A 16679-nucleotide genomic window follows, 5' to 3' on the forward strand; every position below is an offset into this window, starting at 1 on the left:
GAAGACAAGCATCAATGGCCAGCTTCTTCAGCAAAAGGTGTATCTCAGACCCAGCCTTGTAACATAAAGTTAGAGAATCCTTGTGCTCCTAGTTTTCTCTTGCGGATTTTCCGAAGGTGTCTCCACCTGAACAAGCAGCTTGTGAAGTTTCAAGTAACCAGTAAATGCAGCCAGTCAGGCACGCTACAACTATATGTACATGATACTCATTTCCACTGTTATTCAGAAGAGCACCTGTTTTGCAACATTAACCAGATTATAGGAGAGCAGAATGCCCACACCAGCTCAAGAGCCGTCCTGTGTCTGCAGCCCACATCTCTATTACTGTACTCCTTAATGCAGGGTTCCTGGGTAGGTGCAGCGCTCACCCCTGAGCCAACAACCTGCTTGTGTGCTCAAGGTACTCGGCCATGGCTGGAGCTGCAAGAATTCCCTCGGACGAAAAGGCACTGATGAGATTTTATGAGGCACTGAACCTCACAGAAGACACAGCAAAACATTTCTGGATATAATGCTATAGTGGTATTCAATAATAGACTTCAATATTACAAAGTTAGAAAAGTACCAACAAGATAGGATGATTCTCTGAAATCTTTTTAGGCTCTTTTCCTGTAGAAGAAAAAGTCAGAAGGAGGTAACAAGAGCTGTATTTGCAAATGGATTCATAAGTTATAGTATTTTTACCTGTTTTCTGAAGCCTGAGATGTATTCATTACCTGCCATTACTCCCACACACAGATGAGATTAAGAGATACTAAGGAGCACATCTGCATGTGTTTACATTCATGATGTCTTGGTAATGTTTCTCAATACAAATGCACTCTGTAAAATTCAGAATAATTCTGCATTCCCTTTTTTCTCATTTTATCAGTAAATGCTAGGGAAGGGAGCTTAATGTTCAGCTGGGATTCAAATTTTTATGGTGTTCTTTTGTAGTATAAGCTCCCATCATAAATCCTGTGTAATAATAAAGGCCTAGATGGTCTAGACGTGCCTGAAGAATTGAAGACCTAACCCTTAAATCAGCACTAATTCAGAATTATCAGCGTCTCAAAACAATTTGAAAGCATCTCGTCACAACAATTATTCATATAAATTAAAGGTCATATGTGTTTAAGAAGGTTTTTCACTGATTAAAATAATTTTCTAACAGGCCAGGCAGGAACAAGCACAAACCCTTTCAATACAGAATGTACTTTCCAAAATTACCATAAACAACTGAAAGGCATAAATCTGGAATACTGCTATTCCAAACATGAGTGAACACTGCCTACACAAAACCCAATTCAAGTATTTTATTGTTTGTTTATGCAGCCTTTCTTGCACAAAGGGCACAATACCTGAAGTACTGAAAAACAGCTCCTGCCTTGGAAAGCTCAGGTCTGGGAAAGGCCAGCACAGCAACCAAACACAGGAGCGAACAGAGCAGTGCAAGCTGTGTAAGGAAGACACAGCAACTGCACCAGCACAGCTCTGGGCTTTGGTTTCAGGGAGGAAGAGAACTTTGAGAACAGTAACCAGAGAGGTTCTTTCAAGCAAAGACTCATACATAAAACATTGAAACTGGGAGGAACAAGGGACAGAGAGCAAGGAAGGCTTCTTCCAGCCACAGGCATAGCTGATGAAGGCTATGAAAGGTATATAAGCAACAGGGGACAAAAAAGGCTCCGAATACAGAGACTGAAAACCCGAAATTGGTTGAAGAAAAGGAAAACTATTTAAAGTCAAGATTTAATATGCCAATTAAAAAATTATGGAGACCACAAATTATCTTTTAAGACTCTTGAGCACTTACCCAGTTACTTAGCTACTGTACGTATAGTCCAAGATTGCTAAGTTTTCTTGCCTTGGAAAAGAAAAATATATTTCTTTCTCAGATACCACATTATTTACATGGCTTGATAAATATTTATATTTTTAAAACCATATTGAAAATCAAACAGTTTCACTTTAAAGAATTATACTTGTAATTTGTGTTTTAGTACCAACAGTGATAGCCTAAGACAAGCTGGAAGCAAAGGCTTTAAGTAGTTATGTACCCTGCCACCTTGGGCACGAGTATTTTTGCCTGTTAATCCAGTTTCCAGGTTTTCATGCAGAAAAACATCACTTACATATTTAGAACTGCTTTTCCACAGAATAATTGCAGCCATTCATTTCAAATCAGCACCTCCAAAATTTCAAAATAAAGATTCTGCAGATGCTGAGGCAAAGTATGCTGGACATGAAAGAGGAAGGCTCCTAACTCCACACCACCATCACTTCAGAGCTGGTAACACTGCTCCCTCCTTTCAGTCTATGAATCTCTTACTAGCCATGAGACTGTGTTTGAGGGCCAAAAATTTCACAAGACTTCAGACAACCTATTGTTGAACCTAAAAATTCTGGCCACAAAGAGCCCACATTGGGCTTCCATGCTAGTGGGAAGTGCCAGGACTCATACATTTGCCTGAATAACTAAAAGCAGTAGGTTTTCAATGGCATACTTCTCCACAGCATGAGTGAGATCCTGCTTAAAAATTGTTCATAAACACATCTGTTAAACAGTTACGACACATTCTTAGTATTTGCTATGGGTGTTGTCACGTGCAGAGTAACATGTTTAGAGTAGCCTCAGATACTCATTCAGCTAGATGAACAAATTAGGCTAAATGAAAGCAGGAGCTGTCAGCACCTCCACCAACATGCAGGTAACTGCCATGGGCACGCTGTTATCCTGTGGTATCTTGCAGTAAGCACTAAGCATCCTGCTCCTTTTCATGAAGGCATGAACACAGCTTATATTTACCACATGACACCACTGGTAAAAGCGTGCTCACAAGGCAAGTAGAGCAGATAAAGGGCTTTGAGTTCGTATTCCCCATCTCGGCCACAATAACATCTCCTTCAAGAAAACATGCTTATACTCTGACCTGCAAGTCTCAGAGTAAGAGGTTTCCCAGGTTAGAGACTACACTGATAACTGAAATGAAAACTGAGGTGCAGCAGAGCAGTGATGAAATCTCTTTAGATTAATAGAGTTTATCCACCTGACCCAATATCTTTACTGTGCTTACAAAGTCAACACAAGATTGAGGTGATGACACTCTGACAGATGCATGAGTATTCCATTTAGCCTTCCATAATACACATGGAAGCTTTTCAGCCCTTAAATTTAAATTAACCTAGGTAGATAAAGAGTGTTTGTATTGAACATACTTGATATAGTGACTTGAAATATTAATGGGAATTACTGCAGTTTCTTAAAAGTTGCACAGTATCTAAAGCAAAATGCTAATCTTCTGTCCTAAAAACAAGTTGATTTTTGAGTGTAAACAGACAAAAAAACGGTGTTTGAAGAAGCAGTGACAGCAACTAGGCCAGAATAAGTTACACAAAAAGCAAGCTGTATCTTTATTTCCTTTCTTCAGAAGTGTACAAGAGCCTTTTCTTGGGGAAAGAAAGTACATTAAATATATTTATATAGTGTAACATACTGCTACAACACGGCATTTCAGATTCTTAAAATTCGTTTCTGTAGTATACTGCCAGAATCTGCATTTTCTGTTTTACTACCTAATAAAAATGCATCAGAAGACAATTATGTTAAGACATGCTTTCATGAACAAATACATCAGGTATTAGTATTACTTGTCCTCATTAATGCAAACCAAAAAGAATTTCTTGGCAGGATATTAAGAGGTGATGCTTAAATATTTTAGATAAGCAAGCTTAAGACAAGATGTGAGAGTCTGTTAACTACTTTTGAAGATCAGGCTTTTTCTAAATGACACATACAGCATAAAACAAAGAAATCATTCAGTCACCTCAGAAAAATTTAACCTAATACATTAACGTTTAAATAAAGCTATGTTAATGTCTCTGGAGTTATTTGCAGCAGTTTTACAACAGTTTTATAGGGAGCATCAAGACCTCTCTTACACACTGAAGTTGCTGTACTGTATCTAATACCATGTGGATTGGCCAATTAGTTATTGACTTAAAATGTCTGCAAACAGTTTACAGCACCAACTACTAAAAGTTTTTTCATTTTTTTTTTTCAATCAATTGTCAAACAAGGCTGATTCCAGACTGAAGTCTGTGGTTGAAGATTTTCAATTTTCATGCAAGCTGGTTAATTATGGTAAGGGATCAGCCTGACACCTCCAAAAACCCTGTAGCCATTACTATATATACTTCTGATAATATAAATAACACAAACACTACTGGAAAGTTTGGGTTTTTGTGTTTTGTTTGTGTTTTGTTTTGTTTTTTTTTTTTTGTATACTGACAAAAACGTTATTTGCTGTTTAAAAAAAAAAAAAACAAAGTCTGCCAAACCCAAAATGAATAAACCCCCTTTTTATTTTGAAAACTATTTTCCCAATGATCTCCAGATGCTTTAGAAGAATTACATAAAAGCTAAGATATATCAGAACGATAGGTTGCAGCAATTTAAAATACATGACCCTATTCACACATAAAGCTACTAATGGAAGCATGGAAGCTAAAAGCAAGAAGAGATAGGGAAAGAAGATTTAGTACATATAATTTTGAGTGGGGAAACACAGAAAAGCTGTTTTGGGAAAGAAATGCCTAGGAAAAGTCAGTCTCAACATCTTTTCTGAGGCAAAACCACTACAGTAAGGAGTGTTTACTGAATTCAGAATATATAGAGTAAGTTTTAGTGAGTCCATAAAGTTTTTGCATGAGCATGATATGTTTAATGAGAACCTAAATCAAAGGATAGTCACTCCACCTGGAAAGTGTGAGCTTTTCCTACATGGGGGTCAAGTTATGAAACACAGCATTCTACCCAGACCAGCCACAGAACTCAAAGTAACGAAGGCCAAAGGGAGGAGCAATAATTAAGATTGTGGCGATGAGATAGAGGAGTATTTCAGGAAAGTCAAAGCTGAGTCAAGGTTATATGAGTAATGTTAGAGAAGTGGCAAAAGGCAGATCAACAGATACAGAACGTGGGCAGAGGAGAAGGAAGTTGGAAGCAAATGAAAGATTTGTGTCAAGAAAAAAACCCAAAAGAATAGTTGCGAAGAAGGTTCTACGTGCCGAAAACAAAATCTGAAGTAGTTCAGAACTAATTATAATATTTTTCTATTCAACAATTAAGTCCTTTTAAAAAATGAAAAACAACCTGCATAGACATGCAATGGCTGTGAGACACTGCCAATTCCTAAGAAACATTCTGTGATTCACGTCAAAAATATGAGCATGTTAAAGAGTGGCAGGTCAAGCTGCCCTAATTTTTTAATTTTTATTTTTTAAAACTTAAACAACTCCAAACACATCCACACTTCTAAAGTAAGACACAACTGTCCTTGCTACAGCAAATTTGCCTCAGCTCACTTGATAAAATATCTTTGTTTTTAGTGCTCAAGTCTTAGGATTTACCTCACTGTTGATATCACCAATAAGTCTTTAGACATTCTCACAAAAATCAAGTGCTTAAAATGCAAACAAACTCCCTGTGGAAAATTTTATTTTCTTTTTTCAAATGGCATAAACAGGCTAGACACCCAAGTTCTGTTACTCAAAACCAGATTATGACTTTTGAGAAGTTTACTGTGTAACAAAATGGCTTTGAGAAAATCCCTGCCTTTCAGAACACAGTATCAGAGCACTTTATACTTCCTGTTAGTCTGTTCCCATGTTATAGTCTATGCTCATCAGATGAAATTCTTCTCTCTAGTTGCAACATCAATTTTGAGAATAGTCGCAAACTTAGGACAAGGTTTAAAGTCTAGGGAAGCTTTATTGGAGGCAATAATAGTTTTGATAAAGATTTAATGGCTGCAACGTTCCTACTGTTAAAAATCCCAAAGCTATCAACACATTTAACAATTTGAAATCTAATGTTAATAAGATGAAAAGAGACACTCACACCTTCAATTCTGAACAAAATTTTTTGTAAGACTGAAGTGCTTCTTGCATGCTGGAGCCTAAATGCACACTGTAGGAGGACTGTACCCGAAAGGCTGCTTTGTTCTACAAGCTCAGTATATGGGTACCAGTCAAAAAAACCCAATACCACACTATCATTATTATACTGACATTCTATACACTTGCATTTTAATGAAATCACTCTCAGAAACAATGTAAAGCACTTGGAAATTAATGAAATAGCTGTCCCCTTTTAATGACAGTAAACAGGACAATTTTATCTCACCCTTTAATAGGGTGAGATATCAAAGGACTATGCATTTTCTGCAGAATAAAAACATGCAGGTGGGTAGATACTACAGAGCACTTAATGCAGAGTAAATCCACACCCTAGACTACCTTGCTGTAACTTGTGCATGTAGTCATACCCTCTGCACTAGTTTAAGGTTTTCAACTAAATTAAAATTACTGAAATATTACAAAAGGGTTCCACATCATGTGCACCATGAAAAACAGTTGCATAAGTTTAAAATGTTGCTGCCTCTAACAGTCCATGCTGTCTCGGCTGGAAATAATCACCCAGGCAGCAGATGGCTGGAGTGGATGGGCTTCTCTGCTGTAGCACTCCAGTCCACTTTTAGCACCTCAAAGGCAGCACTGGGGCCATGGGCTGGGCCAGACACCGTGGAGAAGCACCCTCACATTACATCATACTCAGCATCGCTCCCAGTGCCACAGAGGGCTGGGCAGGGACACCACTGCCTGGCACTGACACAGCTGGACTGAGCACTGACCACTTTCAGAACAGCCACACAGGTACTTTTCAGACCACTCAGAAGAGCCACAGCAAAAGTTTAATGCAGTTTAGTTCATCTATTTCAACATTTTATGCATACTTTCTTGAGTGTCCCCATGTACACCACCTGTGAGAGTAAGGAAGAGAGATTAGCATCCAGTATTTTTCCAGTGAAGCAAAAAGAAAAGTCCTGAAGTGAGCAGAACTGTGGGGAACAGCACTTTAGTAAGCTACAAGTTATAAAGGAATATAAAAAGGAATATAAAGGAATAGGAATACATATCCCTATAGAGAGGCGGAAAAATAACCAAAACTTCACATTGCAGAAGGAAAAAAAAAATCTTGAAATGAGATAAACAAGAAAACAGCTTGATCTAACACTTTTTCAAACTTACCAAACCACTTGCAATATACACTCAGGCACTCTTATCTCTTATGATAGACAGGAAAAATTACTTTCAGGTCCTCTAAAAGGTTAACTACCACTGCAAGCTCTTCCCATCGCACTACAAAAGCTGGCACCCAAGAAGAGCAGCTCCCCACCAGAGCAAGGAGACGTGCATAGAAACAAGCCTCAAGTAAATCCTGCGTCCTAGAAAAGAGCAGCAGCCAGCCAGCAACAGCACAGACATTTGCTGACAGCAAAATTACTAAGAAGGTACTGAAAATGCACTATATTATTCAGCTAGAACCAAAATATCAAGCATACGCCTTATGCAAAACCTAAATGGGTCTCAATTCTATTTGGTTTAGCTATCAAGAATTCAAATTAATTTTTACTTGATAAACAGTTTTGGGGCTGAGAAGACTGGAATTCACACTCTGAATGTCAAGAAACGAACCAAACTTTACACATGTTATTTAAGAAATTGTATCAGCTGAGCCGGCAAATAGTTAATCATACAGTTAAACAGCCACAGTAACAGTTTTCATAGCATTAAAAGCCAGTATCAGTTCATTAAAATGTGACCTACTGGAGTTTGCATTTATTTCATAATTCTAACATTCGTCATCCACAACTGTTACATCAAAAGTAACTGTTAGATCAAAAGTACATTAAAGGAAAATCCAAGTAAAAATGTACAAGTCCATTTCATGGATTAGAGAAGAATGCAGAACAGAAGACACACTTCTGAAAAACCTTCTCTTTGGCAACAAATACAGTGTAAGACAAAATGGCTTGAGTAGCTGAAATCCCCCATTCCAAGAGGATTTTCAGGAATGCAAAAATTTGCTGTGGAATTTTATTTTCATGAGTTACATTTGAGAACACCAGCTACACAGAACACTACCATGCTAAATTTTAAGATTTGGGCTTAATATCTAAATTAGCAAAACAAGAAGACATAAAATCCTAGTACAACCTGACTTCATTTTTATAATTTTTTTTTTTTTTGGTTAGGTAAAATATTTCAACTAAAACAAAACAAAACAAAACAAAACAAAAACAAAAAAAAACAACACAAACCACCAAAAATCATCCTCAACACACCATAATTGGTTAAGTAGAAATAAACTAATAGAAAAATAATCTCAACCCATATTCAAAGATTATTATTATACCAGTAGGAGCCAAAACATCACAGATGGAGGGCTAGCTTGGGGGTAGGAGGAAGGGGTTGCAGGAAAATGTAAATTATTCCAACATAAAGAACATTTTTCAGATCCCATCAGCTAACTTAAATAGAATAAAAGGATTTCCACAGTTTTCAACTACTTTGCATAGTAGCACAGAAAGATTACTGAACTGCTTTGGAACTGCTCCTACAAGCCACTCAAGAGGAAACCAGAAGGTGAATTGTGCTCCAACACCACTGAGGTCCTGAACAAAGTGGAATGGGGTCTTCAGAACAACTGTCATATTCACATGGGCTTTAGCTGCCAGAGGGCAGGAAAACAACAGAGAACAGCAGTTTAAAAAATCCTGTTAGTACTGAGGGTTGGTATTCAGAAAATTGTGTGTGTTTGACTACTTGCACTATGACAAGCCTTTTTTGTCTTGAAATCTTTGCTGCTCTGCTGTTAAAATAAACAACAGAAATATTTTACCAGTGGTCCAGATATCCTGAAGGAACTGTTCCTGAAATAAGTAAAATGTCTTGAAATTTTAATTCCAAGATGGTTTTATGTGAAATTCAGACTCCTCCCTAAAGATGATTCTGAAGGCCTAATGCCCAGTTTCCGAGAGGATCACTTCACACAGTAGGGCCACTTCACAGGTTATGCAAAGTATTTCCTTTGTTTTAACTGACATAACTGTGGTGTTCGGTCTGAAGAACTACCATAAGGCCAGTGACTTCTGAAGCATTAGCCAGAAACCAGAAAGCATGGAGGCTGGAGAAGACACAGGCCTTGAGATAAGCCATCTGGGAAACACCAGCTGATCAGTCATTTTCTGCAGCAGAGCCAGTTTCTTCGACAAAGTCCACACATAGTAAAATGAGAAATAAGCTAACGTCCTTTGCTAGCCACTGCAGCTTCCTGGATACCTAATCAAAGATGTTTAATTTAAATGCAAGACAATCTGCAGTGTTACTGCAACTGCTTAGTAGAGCAATAACAACTACAGCACGTTTGCAAATGAAGAAAAATGCACATGAGAAAGCACAAGATGGCAAGCAACATGGAGAAAAAATGCTTTTTTAATTTTTTTTCTTGATTATATGTTGTTACATTAGTTATATTCACTCATTGTAGCACACTTTTCTTAAGCTTCACAAATTTCTATTACTATAAAACAACATGATTCCAACCTCTGTAGTCTTATTCAGAGGAGGTAAGGAGTCCAAACAGAAATAATCCCATTAATCCCCTCGTAGTCAATCCCATTATCTCAAAGGTACTTTCTCCAACAGGTAAAAAAAAAAAAAAAAAAAAAAAAAAAAAGAATACTACTTTTACAAAAGAGAAACTTCTAAAAGCAGCTTCTAACATTCATATTTTTATTTACAAGGCAAAACTGAGCAAGCGCACTCCAAATGGTCTGCTGCACCAGTAAGCTTAAATACATCACATATTTACTAGAAACCTCCTTATAGCAGATGGTACCTAAACTGGGGCTACTAGAAAAGATGACTTTTTAATCTGTTTATTGTGTGTCAGGGAAAAAAACAATAAATACTAGAATTATTTTAATACTTTCAATTCCTTGTCACCCTTTTTCCATCTCAGGAAAAGAGATAAGAAGTTCACAGGCCATATGTCATCTGTTGACTTTAGCAGCAAAACGCAGCCAAAAGAACATTAAATCAGTCCCTTTGTTTCTTCTGACTCAACTGAATTTATATCCAGTCACAGTTTTATGAGCATAAGCTTGTTTCAGAACCTGAGGTAAAGCATTTCTCTTCAACTGTAATTATTTTTATTAGTAAAAATTAATCTACAAACATCTTAATACTCTTGCCACAAACCAAAAGGTATTCATTAGTCAGCCATGGAAAAAATTGCTGTTTCCATGTACACAACACAGGTAACAGTCTGCACATCTTCAAGTACCTTTTAAATCATGTGAAGATTAGTTTTTATAACTGAAGGACAAAAACAAAGTTCTGAGTAATGAGAAACACACCATTTTTAAGAGGTGCCCTCAATACAGGCTTAATACTTAAAAAGAAGGATAAAAGCATATGCTGATAAAACTCAGGTTTTTAATCAGCACGAAAAATTTCTGGTTCATTTATCTATCTAGAAGCACATACAGATATGTGTAGAGGCACCTACATACTGCTCTTCTTCACCAGTAAATAAAAAAAAAAAAAACTTCTCTCTAACCAGATATAAGAGGAAAAATATGTTGTCCTTTCAGTTAGTAAATTCAAGTCACTTTCTAAAGTCATCAATGGAGTCTTATTTCTTGAAATATGTGGGGTTAGCTTGCCTTTCCTTTTTATTTTTTTGGGAAATCGGCAAGCTGAGTATGATCATTTATATGGTTCTCTGAGACTATGGAAAATGTCCTCCACCCCAAAGAGATCATGCAGATGGAAAAATAAATTATTTGGAGGCCTGAACCCATACACAACTCAAGAAGAATGCAAGTCAGGGGTGCATGTCCATACATATTCCTGCACCCTTCCCATGCACGCACACACATGATGACACAGAGTGGTGGGGATTACAATTACAGTGGGTTTTAAAAGTTTAAAGAAACTGGTAGACAGATTGACTCGATGTTGATTTATAGGAGTCATGTGCATGCTCAAATGGGTGCAACAGGGCCAAAAGGCTTTTCAAGCCAGTACAAAATTACTGGCAGAAGGCAGGACCCAATAGTTCTACATTTCTACACAGCAGCTGCCTGTTGAGGGATGCATGAACCTGTATCTAAATTTATTTTTGATATCAGCACATAAAAATACCATTTCAGAATTGCTAGTAAAAGGGAACTTCCCCACACTCATCTATTTGCATTTTATTTTTCAAACCCACAGTTTGCTTGCATAGCAAAATGCAAATGGGAAATTCAAAAACCACTTCAGTTCTGCCGCTTTTTCAGTAACTTTTCTAATGATTTACTGGAAAAGCTTGGGACGGCACAGGGAAGAAGTGGGGGAAGTAGTTAAGTAATTTAAACTAGTAAAAAAGGCATTTATTTATCAAAGGCACTGAAATGAAAGCATAAAAGCAGAAGAAAGAAGTGAGTATCCACATAACAAAGTTTTCTGCTGCCTTCATACAACATGCAAACATTTTTATTTTTAGAAGAAGAGCATCAAACAACAAAAATAAGTCACCTACATAAGCCATATCATACTATACCAATTTCACAGCACATTAAGCAGTGAGCTATGAAATAGACCCATAAATAGGTAAGAGATTGGGAAACAGAGGCAAAGACAAGCGAGTTGTGTAATGTGTGAGCAAAGTTTTAGAGCAGAGTCCAGGTATAGGTCCATGGTAAGAGGACCGTATTTACATACTGGCTAGAAAAGGATTACTATGAGAAAATGACCAGGGATTTCTCTTAAAATAAAAGTCAACTAAAAACCTGAAAACTGTTAGAGTTTATTGAAGTTAATATAACTGAATTACTGAAAATTTATGAAAATGTTGCTATTCTATAGAAACATTGTGATGGATCATTTAAAACACTTATTCTGAATAAACAAAAATATTTTTAGAAAAACCCCGTAAAGTATCAGGGTTAGAGGATGAAAACCTATTTAGTTCAATAATTTCTAAATAGGTTGTGCTTTTATGAAGACAGAAGTTGCAGATTCCTGCAGAAAGTTATCTGTCTGACACCTTCAGTTTGGGATTTCCCTTTCTGCTTTACTTCTGACAGAAGAAAACACAGGTTCCAGATGGCTGCAGTTTCCAGATAACCCTGAGAGACAACAATACTACACTGTCCACTCACACAGTCCCACAGGAGATGCGGAGTGGGACCACTGGAGAAGACAGCTTGCCCTGAGTGCAGTCACGGCCAGCCGGAGCCAGACACCACACTGGTATCTCTTGGCTCTGCTTAAAACTTACCCTTGGAAAGATACTGGGCTTGTTGTTACTACACCAGCTGGGTATCCAGGGGACTTGTTAAGATGCCTGAATACAAGAGCTCACATGCCTGATCATCTTAAAGACTGTGTATAGATATTTACTATACAGACAGATATGTGGAGTCAAAATCATGTCAACCTCAATTGTCTGCTATGTCTTTCCACCAAAAATGTCCAGTTTAGCTCCCCATAAATTCTGAAGGCAGGAGAAGCACATAGACCTTCCACAAAGAAAGAGAAACTGCTTAGCTTAAGCAGACAGTGAAAATAGCTTCTCCCAATAGACATGACATAGTGAAACAAACTACAGAACATGGATAATATTTTCTCCATTTTTAAGAGACAAGGAGATGGTAATAAAAAAACCTGGATATAAGAAATCAGTAGCAAAGTCTTCACCACAACTGGATTCCTCCTCCCTCTCCTTAGAGAATTAATGAAATTAGAGTGAAAAGGTTGATTTGGAGAAAAAGGGTTACACAGAGAAAACCCACGTGGACATAGATGTGACCAGATAAATGTTTATATAATAAAAACACTTAAGCAACTTGGCTCATTCTGTAAAGTTACTTTATACAACCATCACAAGCAAGTTTTCTATTTCAGAATCCTTAGAGCAACTATTTAACTCCCTGGGGAGGGGAAGAAGAAATCTGCATTTCTCTGGTGAGTTTGATTTCCAGTATTCATTTTTCAACCAGTCATTTTAATATTAAGCAGTATTCTAAAGAAATGCCCAAGGACAAAAGTGGAATCTTAAATTAATTTCTCCATATGGATTCTGTGCACTTCAAATATCCCATAGATAAAACCTCCCTTCAGGAAAATACATTCTGTTACAAATAGAAATTGCTTTTATCAAGTTCTAAAGGATATAGTCTCTACCTGCTTTTGACCTTAATCTACAGAGAGATTATTAGCACAAGAAAGTGCCCAAATCCTTTCAGTTGCTAGAATGAACAAACATTGCAAACACTGCATGGAAGATTTCCATTTTTTGACATCTCGGCAAACTAAGACCTTTGCTGAACATTCCTGTAGAATCCAAATATTTTCCTTCCAGAGGAGGAGGGGACAAAGACCTCAGAACACTATGAAATAGTGTACTTCAAGTGCTTCATCTTCTAACTTGCTCTTAACTCAAGGTACAGAGCACAGGTTAGACACCATTCAAGCAGACAGCTCACAGTGTATATAGAGTATTTTAAAAAGCCAAAGGCTTAATACTCCAAGGTTTTTTCTCCAATATCTATCTCTATTAACCTCTTGTCCATAATGAAATGCTCCAGCAGTAGTAAAGCCAGCAAATGCTCCCTCCTCTCGTGCACGGCTTTCAGGAATGCTGCTATGTTGAGAAGGCAAAATTATCATTTTCCAATGGCATGCAATTCAACAGCAAAATTCCACTTAAAATGGGCAGACAGGAATACAAATGTATAGATTTTCACAGATTTAGGTTAACTCCAAGGTATATAAACTGACACAAAGCTATTCAAATAAATCAGTAACCCAGTGCTCCTGTCCCACAGTCTATACTTGTTTGAATCTTGCCAAAAAGGCTGAATGTTTTTTAACTGAGAGAAATTAATATCTTAGCTAAAAAAAACCCCTAAAAAGTCATTTTGCACCTTTTGACTACCTTCAGGACACAAAAGCCAGACTCAAAATAACCTAGATACTACAAAAAATCGAAAGATACACAACACTAAATTAGTTTCTAATTCCCAGAAGCATGAGTGCAAGTCTATTTGCTGTTTACCTTAGTTTGAGCACTTTCCCAAAGCTGGACTTGTGTTGGCAGTCTTAAGCTTCTGTAAGTCTTGCATTACAAAGTTACACTTATTTAATCTTTTAAGAACACTTGCACTCCCTCCTAAGAATCAAAATATTGCATTTTAACAATAAAATAACCAGATGTAACAACAGGTAATGCTGGAACAGCCTCTGTTGAGCTTTCTGCCACCACCTCCTGCCTCACACTGCCTCTGTGGCAGCTCCTGCACACCCAGCTAAGCACCTAATGAGGTCTCTCTGAGTCCTAACCCTGCAGAAAACAAGCTCTGCAGGTGAAAAGCTTTCTGTGACACTTTCTGTGGATTTAACTCCCTGAATGAGCTCACCATGAGCTAGATGAGCATCCCCTGCCAGGCCATCAGCATGGATGTCACTGCCTGGTGGCAGAGAAGAGGAGAATGAGACTGTTTGCATGTGGTAGCAGCCATCCATTAGCTCAGCCCAAGGAAAGGACATGGTATTCAAGTTGGCAAGTTCACACTGTTCACCACTTTTATTATCCTGTCATGCACTCGCCAGCTGCTGCTGATCTTAAAAATTATTTCACTAGAAATATCTTAGTGATTCTAAGGTTTTTAAGTAACAAATTCGGTATTCCAGCTTCTTGAAAAACCTCTTTGATTTAAGGCAGTAGCAAATTAAGACATAAACAATGTTCTTCAAATACCTTTAAGCAAATACTTAACCTCCCAGGTTTCTGTTTTTTCACAACATTTGTTAAATACATTACAGAGGTCATTTCCATGGCACAGAAGAATTTGATTAATATTATGATAAATATTCTTGGAGAATCTGATTTTATTTTTTTAAGCAATAAAATAAGCATAACTTGACTTTTATGGATAACACCATCTTTGGTCTACATCCAAATACAGGTCAAAAATAGTAAGAACAGAGTTATATAAAACCAGGAAAGTACAAGGTCTTTCGATGCAATATTTGGTTTACATAAAATTAAAAAATACTTTTCCCAGCAGCTGTAAATTCAAACAGCTTAGAGAAAACCACCAGAAAAACTGCTCCCCATCTTCAGAAGACACGGAGGAGCTGGTATTTATGTATAATGCAAGAAACTGGTTCCAGTGAAATTGTTCCTGAGGTATCATTCTTAGTAGCAAAAAGTCACAAGCATGAGCATACGAATAAAAATTACAGATAAATAAAAATTTTTGGTTAATACAGGATTTAAACTGGTTACTAGTGATATTAACCTCTAACTGCAAGTGCAGACACAAAGACACATCCAGAATAGCATCAGGTATTTTTTTTACTATGCTCAAGATATAACTATTTGACATACCTGAATTCTTCATAAATCCAGAAAAAAAAATAAAGGCAAAGGATTCTGATTACACCTTTAAATCACTAGTGTATCAAAGCAATTTTTGAAATGGTTTCCTTTGTCTTACTGAGACATCCAAGAATCCATCAGTTTACATTTATTTGCAGACCAAGAACACATTTAGACTTCACAAATTACTGTTCTTCTCCCTTCTCAATTATGCCAACATAATTCAAGCACTATCCTTACAGAACTAAAAAATATAGTGGTCTTTTTCACAATAGCAACCATCTTCTCCTAACATTCCAAAAGAAAAGACAAAGGCATTAGATAACAGCTTTGCTGCAAATCCTCAGCAACAGATAAGAACTGTAAAGCAGCAGCACTAGTCATGCAAAACACCTGGTGCTGCAGGCTGAAAATAACAACACTAGTAAGAGAATTCTCAAGGGTATTTGTTATTATCTTAGATACCATCTTGTATTTCCTATCAAAATATCGAGTTCATGTATGATATTTAAGCGTATATATAATCAAGAGTTCCAGGAACAGCTATGGCTCCCTTGCACAGAGCTGGATATAGATTTTTCAGGGGTTACTTCTCAAGTTGTAGCTAATTACAGCTGACCACTCTGCCAAAGCAGCAGCTGACTCTTTAGGAAAGTAGTAATTGTAACATAAAAAAATCAGAGTTGCACATGCTTCCTGTTTTTTGGTCATGGCTACTATTCCAAAGGTAAACCACACCCCCCACGCCTCCCCAAATATACTAACATCTGGAATTTAAAAATTTAAAAAAAAACCAACAATAAACAACCAAGTAACAAAGTAAAAAAAAAAAAAAATCCATAATGAAAACTGAAACCCACCCTGGCCACTGTTGTCAGGTATTACAATAAAAATTAAATAAAATTCAGTTCAGAAAATGTTTGTGACTTGTATTCCAGGCCTGCCTTACATTACACTTATCTATTAAAAAAATTTGCTCTACAACCAAAAATTAATCAAAGTCCCGTCATACTATCAAAACCTCAAGAACAATCTATGTCTCACCAAACTTAATTAGTGACTGTAGGTTTCTGGGCAGGAGGCCCTATCTTGACATACTGGTCAACTACAAAAAATAACCAAATAAAAGCAGTGATTTTATACACATATTACCATACCTAAGAGTGTTGTCTGGCATATTAGCCATCACATTGTTTCATGCCAAACATTCTAGTTAGAATGCAAGTGGCAGCACACCTATATTAGTATTCTTTTCATAAACCATGGTAGCACTTCACGTAATTATGAGAAGCAATGGAAAACTTTAAAGGGAAAAGGGGACCTAAGACAAGGCAACTGGCTGCCCTAGTCATCTGCAATCAACTTCAAGAGCTACTTCAGGTCATGAGAAATTTCAAGATGATAACTCTTTTATAGTTCT

General features: G+C 37.0%; 1 protein-coding gene across 1 annotated transcript in view; it reads right to left on the reverse strand.

The window, feature by feature from the left end:
- Window positions 1–16679, reverse strand: part of CDK19 (cyclin dependent kinase 19) — a 119393-nt gene that overhangs the window by 44690 nt on the left and 58024 nt on the right. The window lies entirely within an intron of this gene.

Source organism: Sylvia atricapilla, chromosome 3, assembly GCF_009819655.1.
Source record: "Sylvia atricapilla isolate bSylAtr1 chromosome 3, bSylAtr1.pri, whole genome shotgun sequence".
In the NCBI taxonomy this organism is placed as follows: domain Eukaryota; kingdom Metazoa; phylum Chordata; class Aves; order Passeriformes; family Sylviidae; genus Sylvia; species Sylvia atricapilla.